At 37.6% G+C, this 14658-nt stretch overlaps 1 protein-coding gene across 4 annotated transcripts in view; it reads left to right on the top strand.

The window, feature by feature from the left end:
• The window catches only part of hyal6 (hyaluronoglucosaminidase 6), a 60485-nt gene that overhangs the window by 31473 nt on the left and 14354 nt on the right, over positions 1-14658 (top strand). The window contains exon 1 of one of the 4 annotated variants that reach the window (XM_052030339.1): positions 5574-5843. The exons of 2 other annotated variants lie outside the window; for them this stretch is intronic. The gene's annotated coding sequence lies outside the window, so the exon portion shown is untranslated. Of the gene's footprint in view, positions 1-5573; positions 5844-14658 lie in introns of those variants that run through there. One more of the 4 variants, XM_052030337.1, reaches the window with a different exon arrangement.

The following is a 14658-nucleotide window of genomic DNA, read 5'->3' as shown; positions in this document are numbered from 1 at the left end:
AGTGTTGTCCCTTGCTCTTTTGACAATTGCTTTAAATCAATGTCCTATGGTTCTCTTATTTTCATCCTGTCAGAACAGTTTCCCTCTCTTCAAACTATCTAGAGCCTTCATGATTATGAACATCAAACCATTTAACAACCTCCTGCTTTTCACCACAGCAAACAGTCCTAGCTTTTCCAGTCTATAAAGATAAATGATCCTTCATCCCCAGGATTATTCTGCTAAATTTAAGAGATATAAACCTCATTATGTTAATTGTCATTCTGCTCTCATTTTCTCACTTTCCCCTCTAGTTTTACTTCCCCTCTGATCTTTTTAGTATTCAGCCTGTATATGCTTTTAAGTTAATGAGCTATCAAATTTTTAACCACCATATGGATTCTGTCTTATATTCCTTCAGGCAGTGCTCTCCAACATTTTCCTTAGCAAGGCACCATTTAAACACTGGATATATTTTGCAACTACAAAATATGCAATTAATATGATGGCAGCATGTCATAAATATGAATAAACATAAAGATCAGAATCATAACCTGATTATGATCTTTATAAGTTTAATTCAAACACTTAAAATAATTTAAATATATTTAGATTAATATTGAAGACAAGATCTTAAATGGTTATTAAGTATACTTACCTGAAATTTAGTTTACTTTCTTTAACTGTGGATTGTATTTACTGTGGTGAAATGCTGTTAAATAACCTTAAAAGTATGCAGGATGAAGTTAATACGCAAGAACTACATGAGAAATTAAACTATCATTACTCTGTTTGCTTGTTAATTATAACCATCTTTTTAAACTCCCGTTGAGAACAAAGCAACACAAGCCTAAAGAAAATAAAGCAAGTATACAGTATCACACTCAGATTGCAAAAACCTGCAAATGCTGAAATGCAAACATAAAATGCTGGAAACACTCAACAGGTCAGGCAGCATCTATGAGGAAAGAAGCAATGTTAACATTTTTGTTCAATGCAAGATCAGGAAAATGCCAGGGGCGGTGTGGTCTCCTGAAGTGGAGTATCATTGCTTGCTGCTGCTTCTTCTGTCTGGATTTATGAATATATCTTGACAGTACCATAACTGCTTCCTCCTTGTATGTCCACTTGTTAGATGGTGAGACATTGCACAAAATAGCCCAAGATGATCTTCCACAGAAATATTCCTATTTCCTTCTCTTTATTTTAAAGCAAAGACTTTCCATTACACAATCTAAATCTGTAAAACTGGTAGCATTTCATTCTTGTTTTTTGAGTGCTACATAAAATACAATCAGGTTGTGCAGAAAGCAAGTGTAATAAAGATGGAATGACTCCTGCTCATTGAATGCTTCCCATATAATCTTGACAAGTTCTTCTTCCCCCTCTGATATGTAATATATCTTTAAAGCAGGCCAGAATTATAGGATTTATTCTATTACAGACAGACAGATTGGACAACCACTTACTTGGAATACTCAACTTCTACAAACTCAAAGAATGAACTGAGAGAATCTGCTCTTTTGGAAGAAGAAGAAGAAAACTTCCTATATATTTTCAGGAAATGACTTTAATATTTTCATATTTCCTCACAACATAGACAGAGCATATGTAGTCTATCAAGTTTATGCCAGCTCTCAGAACAATTCTATCAATTCCTTTGCCTCATTTATTCCCCATTTATCAACTGCACCCTCATTCTCCTACCTCCTACCCACACTAGAAGTGTTTTATGGGAACCAGTTCACCTCCCAACTAGCACGTCTTTGGGAAGTGGGACAAAACTGTGGCATCCAGCAGAAAGCCACATGGTTACAAGTAGAACTTACAAACTCCACACACTCAGCACCAGAGGTCAGGATTGAACTCAGCTCACTGGAGCTGTAAGACAGCAGCTCTAGCAGCTGCATCACTGTGCCTAAAAAAGCATGATAAAAACAAAGAACATTCAAAAGGAAATTGGAGATGCACTTTTTTTAATTTTTCACATACAAGAGTAAAGGATTGTTTTACTTAGGAAGCTCTTTGAAAAAAGCAGGCACAATCTTAGTGACCTAGTGGCATTCTGTGCTGTTAAACTACTGTTTCCAAGTTTTCTCTTGTCCATTGATATATTGAAGATCTGCCAACAGACAGCTTCAACCTCTTTCTTTTCTGCTAGAAATGTGCCTTGGTGACTCATTCATTTTAATTACTGGAGTTATGAGGCGATACCACTACCCATTGTGTCATCAAACACCCTATTTAAAAACTCAAAACCTTCATGCCATTTTAATACACTTATTTGTATTCAACCTGTATTATTATATTAATTATTTTCTTAACTTCTGATAAACTGATCTCTTGCTCCCAAAGTTAATCAAGGCATTATTAGCTACAGAAGATGATACATACTAAGTTGTTTTATTTCAATAATATTTGAAATGTGTGCAGCAAGGTTCTCACTTCTCTAATCACTGCCATTGTAATAATGGAGCAAACCATGTGTAATCCCTTTTGTCCCAGAAAAAGAAACAGTTACTGAAGGAATTGTTTTTCCTGTTTCCTTCTTAGACATTCATATTACCAGGGAGGAGGTAGTTGCAGCCTTTACAGTGCATTAAGGTGGATAAATCCCCAGGGCCTGACCGAATGCATCCTTGGACTTTGTGAGAGGCGAGAGAAGAAATTGTGGAGGCTCTTGGGGAGATATTTGCTTCAGCATTAGACACTGGTGAAGTTCCCAAAGACTGGAATGTGGCTAATGTTGTTCCATTGTTTAAGAAGAGTAACAAGGACAAGCCAGGGAAATGTAGACCAGTCAGCCTGACAGCAGTGGTGGGGAAGTTACTGGAGGGAATTCTGAGGGACAGGACCTACCAGCATTTGGATAGACAAGAGTCTGAGTAGAAGGAGTCAGCATGGCTTTGTGTGTGAGAAATCATGTTTGGTGAACCTTTTAGGGTTTTTTGAAGAGAAAACTAAAAATGTACATGAGGGTGGGGCAGTGGAGGTTACCTATTTGAACTTTAGCAAGGGCTTTGACAAGGTCCCACATGGTAGGCTGGTCTGGTAGGTTAGGTCCCATAGAATCCAGGGAGAGCCAGTTAGGTGGATTCAAAATTGGCTCAGAAGTAGGAAGCAGAGGGTGGTGGTTAAAAGGTTGTTTCTCATAATGGAGGCCGGTGACTAGTGGTGTGCCACAGGGGTCACTGTTGAGACCGTTATTATTTGTTATCTATATAAATGATTTGGATACAAATGCACAAGGCTTGATCAGTAAGTTTACGGATGACACAAAATTAGGAGGTGTTGTTGATAGTGAAGAAGGTTTTCGTAGATTACAGGGGGATTGTTAGTGAAGTGGGCCAAGGAGTGGGAAATGAATTTCAATACAGATAAGTGTGAGATGATGCATTTTGGCAAGTCAAACCAGTGTAGGACTTGTACAATGAATGGTAGGGCACTGAGGAGTGTAATGTAACAAAGGGACCTAGGAGTACAAGTGCATAGTTCATTGAAAGTGGCGTCACAGGTAGACAGGGTGGTGAAAAAGGTGTTTAGCATGCTGGCCTTCATCAGTCAGGGCACTGAGTATAGGAGTTGGGACATTATGTTGCAGTTGTCTAAGTCGTTGGTGAGGCCGCACTTGGAGTACTGTGTACAGTTTTGGTCACCCTGCTATAGGAAAGACGTGGTTAAACTGGAAAGAATATAGAAAAGATTTATGAGGATGTTGCCAGGACAAGAGGGCCTGAGTTATAGGGAGAGGTTGGCCAGGCTAGGTCTTTATTCCTTGGAACGTAGGACAATGAGGGGTGACCTTATGAAAATGTTTAAAATTATGAGAGGCATTGATAAGGTGGATGGTAACAGTCTTTTCCCCAGGGTAGGGGAGTTCAAAATTAAAAGGGATCTGAGGGGCAACTTTTTAATGCAGAGGAAGGTGAGTATATGGAATGAGCTGTCAGAGGAAGTGGTTGAGGCAGGTACAATTTAATAATTTAAGAAGCACTTGGACAGGTACATGGAGCGGCACGACTTAGAGGGATATGGGCCGAATGCAGGAAATTGGGACAAGCTGGGTGGACACTGTGGTCGACATGGACTCGTTGGGCCGAAGGGGCTGTATCTGTGCTGTATTGCTCTATGACTATAACTGTTGGATTTATCTGATCCAGCTGAAAAAAAGCTGCTAATTCAGGAACACTGATCAAAAGTTCTTTAAATCCTATTACCAAAACATTTAGCCATGTCAATTGTCTGTTCAAAAGACATTTTTCTTACTATTTCTGAATCTGGTAGAAACCTGGAGAGCATTTTGTTTCGACTAGCATAACTTAAATCATGAACCATACTGGTATATTTCTAATTTCTGCTACTGTTGCCAGTGTGAGGTTTGTCCATTTTGTGAGCAAGAATTTAATCTGGGATGTTCATTTCAAATTTCTTGCAGATTTTTCATGTTTTGTGCATTTTGCTTGTATATTAAGATCTCTGCCTTCATATTTTATGTGATGGCACAAAACACATTTGCTGTAAATTCATCAACTTTGTGAAGCCAGATTTCTTTTGCGGGTTGTTACACCATTGTTATTTGTTACAACTATTCTTTTTATATAGTAGATTGAAGAGCATCTCTGCTTTCCATGCAGTATAGAATGGAGACAATACCATGTGAAAAGTGAATGTGTAGCATGCCCTTGGTTACAGCACAGATTTTAACTCATAAAGTTACAGACAGTTAGAATGCATGCATAGACTAACTGTTCAGGAAGCAAATGCATATTTCCATTGAATTGTAAACTGGCTGTTCTACTTAAATACTACACTTTGGAATACCCTATTTATCTCCTGCGTTTCTCTCAGTAATTTGGGGTTCTATATTTAATTTTGGAAATTCATGGATAATCCTGGAGGGTTGGCAACCTCATTGGGAAGTCTGATGTCCAAGGGAACATGATAAACTCAAGCTGGTCTATGGATTGTGGTACCATCAGCTCATGTAATGATCATTTGGGTTCATTACCCACTGGCTGAGAAGTTCTGCCTTGTCATCAGACTTCTCCATATTCACCTTAATCATTTCCACCATAGTCCAACATTTTTATTTCTATTTTTCCTGAATAGGCTTGCATATAATTTAATCACTGGTTAGTAATATGTAAGACACCATACAGTATTGGTTAATACTATTGACCAGGTATGAATGGATATAAATTTTGGAGGAAGAGTACAATGTCCTGCTAATACTTCAAAATGCATTTAGCACAACAGACCATTGATGAATTACTATGCATGTGACCAAGAATATTTATTATTCCTAACCTGTCCCATTATTACTGCAATAGCATATTCTATGTGACTCAGCTTATCTTTGTACAAGTTATTTATATTATCTTTTTCACTGATTTATCTTCTATTCTTTAATTATTTTTGTAGCAGACTATTAACTGAGTGGTAGTGAAAAACTCAGTTTTAAGCCTGCTGATCTCTAGTGAGCTGATAGCTGTCAATTATCATGGAGTAGTACCTCCTTCCCTCTACTGCATGTTTTTATTAACTTTGGTGCCCTCCCCCCAGGGAGCAACAACTACAAGTTCAAAATTCAAGTGCTGTGCACTAGAAGTTATTTCTATATAAACTTTTATTTCACAGCACTTGGATTTAACTACGATGTCTTTCAGTTGACAAAACAACATCATTAATGTTGAAAGTCTTTGGGGAATTGTGCAAACCTTTGTACGTCAACTACTTAGAATTGCTTAGCTTAAGCACTCCCATTAGGCGGAGCATAACAATATAGTAAAGCAACAGTCTTAGACCTGCAGAAACATTCTTCTTTCCAAGAGAGGCCCCAGGCTGTTGGTTGTTTCAATGTAAAGGTAAGACCTGAAAATTTTTGAAAATGTTTGCGTTTAACCTGGATGTTCATCTGTGTTCAATACCTGTTGTATGTAAGAGTTATAGAACAGCACATTTTCTATTGCTGTGGATTGATTTGGTTTTCATTGTGATCCAAAATGTTCAGTGTAACTACAGACAAATTCTCATGATATGGTCTATTGAATAACCACATATCGACTTGCTGGATGTAATGTGATAAATGCTTGATGCACTATTTTGCCTTTGCATCTACCTGTACAACTCCTTGTCTTCTAGTTGACTAATTAGAATCAAATTGTATTTTAAAAAAGAAATCCTTGGAGAATGTAAAATGCAGATATTGTGAGTCATTTGGCTTGAAGCATTATAAGAGATTAAAATTACACCTTCAGACTTGTAGAAACAGTAATTTCAAGGGAGAACCTTTGGAAGTCAAGGTAGAGCTGAAAATCTTTGAACTGTATTTTGTTGCTTAATAGGTCAAACAGAAATGCAACTCCTTTAATTTAGTTCTTTTTTCACACTGTGAAGTAATTTTATTTCTATAGTAATGCAAGTCATTCAGTGTAACTGTTGTTCAATTGACATGTAATTAAGAATCAGCTCTGGTTACGGGTCTAATCTGGTTATGGGTTGTCTCAAGTCATTTTGTATTAGCTACAGGGTAAATGAAAATAGTGCAAAGCCAGTCTTTATGTTTGTAATGACAAAAGTGGAGCCAACAGTTAATCTATTACTGATGTTAAATAAATCCATTAACATTTGGAAACAATTGGTAGTTCCCTTCAGTATGAAGATAAAAGTACATATATAAAAGGTTTTGCTTTCACCCCATTCAACATTACGACAGAAATAAAATAAGTTGCTGCTTGTTTGTAATACTCTCAACAGAACCTGCGGTGTTACGTTTGTTTAAGAAAATTAATTCTAGAAATGCAAATGTCCAATAATTGTGCATGTTTATTTAAATGTTTAAGCCTTCAGTTATAATTAGTTTTTTTTAATTCAGCCATTTAGCGTAGCAGACATGTCAGAAAGATGGTTAATTTCTAGGATAGTTTTCTCCAACAAAATATTCCAAAACAAACAAGGGGGCAAGCCATAGTAGGTTTTAAAATGGGTAATGTGCCATGTTATGGGTAACAGCCTAAAATTATGTGAACACCAATTTAACAGCAATCATAATAGGATTGTGTGCAATGTTATGTTTGAAAGGGAGAAGCATGATTAAGACTCTAGACTTGGGTAAGGCCTGTATCCTTGGACTGAAATAATCATTGATAACCACTGTAACGCTCATTGCTTCAGCTGCGCTAGCATTCCTGGGCAGATGAATAGAAGTCCATGCAACTTCCTGTTAAATGCAAGGTTTTATCATGCTGCCAACTTCTTTCCTTTCCATGTATTTTGGTGATGTATCTATAGATTCAGATAACCTCATGTCTGTCTGTACAGACACAACATGGAAAAAGCATTCTAGGATTTGAAAATGGCCAAAATTTTGTAACAAGCAATTTTAGATGATTTAATTTTTTAGATATTTTAGTACGTCTTTACCAATTATGTGTAAGAAACTCTCAACATGTTTACAAATGTATTTCTTCCCTTCACCAACATAAGCAAATAATTGCAGAAGATCAAGGATAATAAAAAGATTAGACTTCTATCAGTATTTTTAAAAGAAATATATGTGCCAAGAAAATTTTTTTGTTTAATATTGCCTGTGCCTGTTTAATATTGCACACCCCACCCATCTCTCTCCAAATGCACCGTTCATCTTAGAAGTTGATTTTTTCCATCTGCATTTTAAAAATAATTAAAACTATAACCGTGCTACAAATAAACTTAATTTGTGGGAAAGGCGAAGTAAGTAATAACTGTTGTGCAGTGACTTGCTCTAAATTGTTGGAATGATTATTTTACAAGCCAACATAAAAATGCAAAATTGCATGAAATCTGCTTTTTGTAATGGGATCCCCTTTTCATTCACTTTCTCTTCTGTCTACTTGCTATTATTATTTTACGTCAATTGTCTCCCCCACCCCATCCTCCTCTCTCCAAATGCACTGTCCATCTTAGGAGTTGATTTTTCCCTCATGGTCATTCTATGATTTTATTGCTGTTATTCATTAGAATGTCTCCACAGTGAGTGTTGATGGATTGTTTAACCATGCCGCACATCAAAGCCAAACTAAACACTCAGAAGTTTATGTCCAGTTAGACTAACAAAATACATAAAAGTTATAAGTTTGAAGGAGGTCACTTAGCTCAAACAGTGCATGTTAGTATTAATTATCCACGAGCAAATACTCCTAATCATATTCGCCACACATGTCCTTCATCGATCTATCCAATCTAATCCTGAATGGTGATTTTATTTCTGCATCAAACACTTGCTGGAGGAAGTGGTAGAGGATACATTTACAATGTTTAAAAACATTTGGACAGGTACTTGGATGGGAAAGGCACAGAGGGATACCGGCCTAATAAAAGCAAATAGGATTAGCATAGATAGTGATCACAGTCGACATGGACAAGGTGGGCTGAAAGTGCCTGTTACTGTGCTGTACGATTCTGTGATTAGTTAATTTTGTAGCTAAATATTCATAATTTTCTTTTTTTAAAAGAGCTATTATTTGTTGTAAATCACATCTTGAGTAAACTTCAACATCATTCCGTGTTGGTCCATATTCAGATCTTATTGGATAACATTTGGGAAACACTAATACTATCAAATTAAGGCCAATTGTAGTAACTTGTACTGCTACCAAAGCATTCATGACTTCTGCTGTATCTTTCCAGAGTGTTTGAGATTGCTGTTTACTGAAGAAACTTACTGAACCATGAGGAAAGATCTTCATCTGGGTCTTTATCTTATTGTAAAATGATAGCCATATGAATTTTTAAGAAAATTACTAATGTAATTCATTATACATTATATGCAATCCATGACTCACTGTGAAAGTCTTGAAAAGTATATCTGCAAGGGAGGAAGGCAGCTTACATTTAATAATGTGAGGTTACCCACATCAAAACCAAATTTTCAATTTCCTTTACACAGGCTAGCTTTTTATCCCCACAAATCGTAATTAAAAGATATGTTTAACATTATATTTGCCCCACATCAACTTCTAAAACTCTTGTCCATGGTCTTGCATACAGACTTAACTATTCCAAAAACTATCTGACCAGACTCCCATCTTCCAGATTCTTTAAAGCTGAGCTGATCTAAAACCTTATTGCCTGAATCCTTACTCTCTACTACCCTTTTTACCATCACCACTGCACACACATTAATCTACACTGGATTCCTGTCTGATACTGTCTTGATTTTAAAATATTTTGTTTTCAACATTCTTCCAGTTTCCCTCTAGCTCCATGACCATTTAGGATCGTATCCATGATCTTCCCTGTACCCCCATTGGTGGCAATGCCTGTGGTTTATATTCTGGAATTCCATTCCTTAACTCTGCCTTTCCATCTAATTATTCAACTTCTATCCTTCTCTCTGATCTTATTTAACTCTATCTCTCTGTCTAAGCTTTCATCACATATCCTAATAACCCTTCATATGTTTTGTTTGATATTACGCCTGTGAAATGTATTATTTTTATTACAATCCATAAATACAGCTAAATTTTTGTTGATAATTGTAGATCACTGCTGAATTTTCCAAAACATGATGACGTGTAGACCCTTGCCTACTTGTTTTGCTTTTTTCCATTCATTGCTTCCAGAAGACATAAAATTATAGACAATGTGGTTAGAATTTCCTTTTATGGGCAAGGGGCCCATCAGCAGCACATACTTGCTATTTGGCGATCAGATTCACAGTTAATGCCTGCCTTAAGGTTGGCAGGAACTTGATATGTGAGTCATGTGCTAGAAAATTTGCCCCATACAGAGAGAAGATCCATTTCTGGTAAGATCATTATATAATTCAACAAGACTCAAAAGATAGTATCTCCAATGTGCACAAATTGCTCCTGTGATTTTATTTTTTTATTATTTCTTTGCCATGATTTAAAAAAAAACTATCTGCACAGCATATAAAATAGAAGTACATCCCAAACTTTACAGTCAATTAGCAAAAAACAAACTGCTGGAGTACTGCGTGGGTCAGGCAGCATCTGTAAAGCGAAATGGACAGTCGATGTTTCAGGTAGAGATGATGGGTCCTATTTCTCAGATTCCCCACTAGTAACTTTCCAACCTCTGATGTTAAGCTCATTGGCCAGTAGTTCTCTGGCTTGTCCTTGCAGCCCTTCTTAAATAAGGCACAACATTAACCATTCTCCAGTCTTCCGGAACCTCACCTATGACTAAGGAAGATACAAAAATATCTGCCTGAGTCCCAGCAGTTTCTTCCCTTGCTTCCCACAATGTCCTAGGATACACTTGGTCAGACCCTAGGGGTATATCCACCTTTATGCACTTTAAGACTGCCACCACCTCCTCTTTTGTAATGTTGATATGTTTCAGAACATCACTGTTCTTTTCTTAAATGTTTTAAAAAATTTTATTTACCGTGTGGTAACAGGCCCTTCCAGCCCAACGAGTCCGCGCTGCCCATTTCAAACCCAAATTAACCTACCCGTACATCTTTGGAATGTGGGAGGAAACCGGAGCACCCGGAGGAAACCCACGCAGACACAGAAGAACGTACAAACTCCTTACAGACAGCGACAGGAATCGAACCCTGATCGCTGGGGCTGTTACAGCGTCGCGCTAACCGCTACGCTACTGTTGCCACCCTAACGCTACCGTGCCACCCTAAACTCTAGCTTTCCCTGAACTCCCTAGCTTCCATGACCACCTCCACAGTAAATACAGACAAAAAGTGTTTATTTAAGACCTCATTCATCTCCCGTGGCTCCACACATAGATTAGTGGTGATAATTTTGAACTCCCGAGTTCTCCATCATTCTTAGTAACTTAATTTCAATTACTTTGTATTAACATAATAGATTCTGAAAGTTCTGCTGTTGCTGATTTTGATTCCATGGAAGTCCATCAGATAATAACTCCCCGAGAAATAGGTAACAAAGTCACTGACTGGAGTTTGAAGACTTACTGCAAATGGTAGATCAGTTTATGCCAACAGAAATATTTTTTGGGCCAAATACATTGGAGCACAGAAGTGGAACAGTTTCTAAGAAGTAGCTAATGCACCTCCCCAGTGTAAAGTGCTCAGTTCCCAAACATGATGCCAAAACAAAAAGCTTGCTCTGTTTTCCAGCATGTGTGGCTTATACAACTTGAATCATAAGACAATTAATATTGGAAGATCTAATTTTAATTTTTGTGTTGGATACGTAAAGGAGAGATGGATCATGTCTCTCCCTGTATCTTTGCTCTTGGGTTCAAAAGCAAAGATGAACACAACTTCACTGATTTAGTCTTTTAAAATTTTCTTCACAGGTTGCACAAGAGCCCTGGGTGTCTGTGTCATCATGCACCCAAAAGTGGAACCTATCTAACTCAATTCACCACCTTAGACTTCAACAGGCAATCTGTTGGACCAATTGTAGTAATTGTGTTACTGCACAGTTGTCCTGGTTCCATAGTTAACGAGAAATAAAAGAATAACATCTGGTTAAATTTAAAGAAGAGCCCTCACTGTCCTTTTTTAAAACAAAAATCCAACTCTCAGTTTTACTGCTGGAAAATAGATCTAACCATCTATGAGGTTAATAGGGGCATGAGTTTTTAATGATTCAGAACATGAAAAATATTGGTGTAAACTGTTTACAAGGATCCCTACACAAAAGTACAAGTTTTAAGGGGTTTGCAGGACAAAATATTAACAACACAGCCGCAGAATCTGGATTGGAAAGCCAAAGCCTCAGGGATCTTCATCTTTGGCATATTATTTTCTTTGTTCTTGTTTAGGTGCATTGGCTCTGTACCACTAGCAACTACACTGAAACTATTTTCCCACAGCCACTTTTGTGGTTTTTTTCCCTTAGTGACTTGCATAGTCTTCAACATATCCTTGTTTTCTTATATGGTAAAGTTTTGTATTCACAGATTCTTCAAAAAATCATTTACAATGAAGAACAATGTGTGCTTTTTTATACCCAATGGAATTAATGAAATTAAAATCTACCATGTACACTTTCTAAAGTTATAGTGTCATTGAATTTTTTACTTCGAAGTTCAGTGCAATATTGATCTGCTCATCAGCATAATGTCAAGGCAAATTTCAGTACTGAAGATGCAGACTTATTACAATTATTATTGAAAATTTAGAATCTGGAAATATAGTTTAAAGATAGAAAATGCTGGAAACACTGCAAGTCAGGCAGCATCTGTGGAAATAGAAATGGAGTTAACATTTCAGGCCAAAGACCGTTTGTCGGAACATTGAAGAAGCATCTTTTACCTGAAACATTAACTATACTTCTCTTTCCACAGATATTGCCTGACTTGCTGAGTGTTTCCAGTATATTCTATTTTTCCAACTATTATTGAGTTACTGCAAGTACATATTGACCTACTACCTCACTTGTTCATTGATTAGCTTGCAGTATTATGGTCACTTGTATAAAATGAAAATGAAATAGAGTGAATTTATAATGACAGTGTGTAAAATTAGATTAAAGTATAATGTAGGCTAAATAAATTTAATTTTATTTCCTTTTTAAAATCACTGGTCATAAAATTTGGATCCATGGCTCCCATTTTGCAGATGTCACAATTGTTATTTGCTTTCTAAAATGACAGTGATGATGCACCTGCTGATGTTGTGAAATCTTCACTTGAAACCTGTGCTACCAATTTGTGCCATGCTAAAGACCACTATTCACCTTACCCAGTTGCCCCAGTAACTTACCCCTCCCCATATCCTAAGACGACTTAAAGGACCAGCAAATATTTACAAATAAGCTGCCAGTTGATTTCTTCTGGCTTTTGCAATGATACTGCTTGTATGGTAGTTTCTACAACTGCAAGGAGTAGTTTACATGGCAAATGGTGATAGACTTTTTGCTATCATCACAGCACCAACCAGTTGTCTCCCTAAATGTATGCATTTGAAGTCATTGTATTCCAAAACAGCACAGCTGAGAGAATAAGAGGAGGGCATTTAAAGCAAGATAAGCATGGAGTAACGCCCAGAATGGAAAAGGGTGGAGAAGCACTCAGCGTGAAGATATCTGATTAGGATTGACTCCCAGCCCCAGGACATTGCTGCAGGAATTCCTTGGGACTGTGTTCTAGGTCCAAACATCTTTAACTGCCTCATCAATTACCTCTTCCCATCATTAGATCGAAATTTGGGATATTTGATGAAGATTACACAATGTCCAAATCCATTTGCAATTCCTTTCCTCACCAAATGATGCAGGCTATGAGTACATGCAGTAAGATCTAGATAAATTCAAATACGGAGGATGAATGGCAAGTAACGTTCAGGACAGAAAAATGCCAGGCTTTGACCATCTCCAACAAGAGAGTCTAACCACCTAACCTGACATTTGATGGATTTATCATTTCCCATTCCCCAACCATCAACCTCCTAGGGTTGCCATTTGCCCAAAACCCAACTGGTCCAGCCACATAAAAATTATGGCCACAAGAAGAGCTCAGTGGCTGGGTATCTTGTGATGGGTGATGACTTATAGTTGTTGGAAAGGCTTTGTGGGGTCATCTTCTGGACAAGTACAACTCCAAAGCTTCTCAAGAAGCTTAACACTATCCAGGACAAAGCAACCTGCTTAATTAGCACCCCATCAACCATCCTAAATATTGATTACCTATAGCCTCAGCACATGGTAGTTGCAAAATGTACCACTTTTAAAATGTACTGCAGTTACTCACCTGAGCTATTCCAACGCAGAAGACACCTACCACCAAGAAGAATAACAGTGGCAGTCACATCGATACACCACCCCCTGCAGGTTCCCTTCGAAGTTGTACACGCTCCTGAGTTGGAAGTATATTGTTGGTCCCTCATCATTGCTGAGTCTTAATCCTCGAACACCAAATCCAACAACACTGTGGAAGTACTCTTACCAGAAAGGCTGTGGGCATTCAAGAAGGTGTTCCCAAATGCCTCTGATATTAGGTAGAAAGAGCAGCTCTCTTTAATTCCTTGAATTCAATGTTAAGTCGTAAAAGCTGTAGCACATCTAGCTTGAAGGTAACAGTGTAAAATGGCAGAGACAAGGTGGTACTCATATCTCTCTATGGACCATGACTCCTCCTCCTATATCAAGCTATTACTCCCAGACAGTCACTGGATCTAATTTCCTCCAGGGATCTTTCCTCATTGTGGAATAAGCTATGAGTTACCTGTGTTCTAATAAGAATATTACAGTGGTACCTGCAATTACAACCTTAGAACAGAGCTAGTGCTGCACTTCCAGCAGTTGTGTGGTGATTAGTGCTGATATTCAATGTATCCAGCTCCCCAGGCTGGAGATGAAATTCTCTCTCAGTTTCCCATTCACTATCTGGAAGGAAATTCATGGACGTTCACAATTCAAAGAGACCCAATTACGTTACTTTTTTTTTACCACTCACAAACAGTTGGTGAAATGATGTGGGTTTACTAGGACTGCATATTTTCTAATGGAGTAGTGTGCCCATTGACTGCCCAAGTATTGTGCTGAGCTTGCTGAGTGACCAAGATCCATTTCATCAACACAAAACTGATGTGCAACAATAGGCCGTGAATTATCCAGAGGAAGGGCTGCTGTCGTGAGCATTTTATTGTAAATAGTTTGATGTGCCACCCATACTTTAGGCTCAAACATATACATCTGTTGGTATGTCTGATGTGTTTGGTGTGCTATCCAAGTACAGGTGCAT

This window comes from Pristis pectinata, chromosome 15 (genome assembly GCF_009764475.1).
Source record: "Pristis pectinata isolate sPriPec2 chromosome 15, sPriPec2.1.pri, whole genome shotgun sequence".
NCBI lineage: Eukaryota > Metazoa > Chordata > Chondrichthyes > Rhinopristiformes > Pristidae > Pristis > Pristis pectinata.
This window is presented reverse-complemented; position numbering and strand designations above follow the sequence as displayed.